The following is a 678-nucleotide window of genomic DNA, read 5'->3' on the forward strand; positions in this document are numbered from 1 at the left end:
TGTTGTTGAAGTCGTTGTTGGGGTAGTTGTTGGGTCAGTTGTTGTTGGGACAGTTGTTGTTTGGGCAGTTGTTGTTGGGGTAGTTGTTGTAGCAGTTGTAGTTGTTGGAGTACTTGTTGTTGTGAGAGTTGTTGTTGGGGAAGTCATTGTTGGGACAGTTGTTGTTGTTGAAGTCGTTGTTGGGGTAGTTGTTGGGGCAGTTGTTGTTGGGGCAGTTGTTGTTGGTGTAGTTCTTGTAGCAGTTGTTGTTGAGGCAGTTGTTGTTGAGGCAGTTGTTGTAGCAGTTGTTGTAGCAGTTGTTGTTGAGGCAGTTGTTGTCGTAGCAGTTGTTGTAGCCATTGTTGTTGTTGGGGCAGTCGTTGTTATTGCGACAGTTGTTGTTGGGGTAGTTGTTGTTGGGGCAGTTGTAGTTGTTGGGGCAGTTGTGGTTGGGGCAGTCGTTGTTGTTGCGACAGTTGTGGTTGTTGGAGTACTTGTTGTTGTGAGAGTTGTTGTTGGGTAAGTCGTTGTTGGGACAGTTGTTGGGACAGTTGTTGTTGATGAAGTTGTTGTTGTGACAGTTGTTGTTGTCGAAGTCGTTGTTGGGGTAGTTGTTGGGGCAGTTGTGGTTGGGACAGTTGTTGTTGGGGCAGTTGTTGTTGAGGCAGTTGTTGTAGCAGTTGTTGTTGTTGGGGCAGT

The sequence above is a fragment of the Seriola lalandi genome, unplaced genomic scaffold (genome assembly GCF_002814215.2).
Source record: "Seriola lalandi dorsalis isolate HSWRI2012SDOR001 ecotype SW California unplaced genomic scaffold, Sedor1 jcf7180002054919, whole genome shotgun sequence".
In the NCBI taxonomy this organism is placed as follows: Eukaryota; Metazoa; Chordata; class Actinopteri; order Carangiformes; family Carangidae; genus Seriola; species Seriola lalandi.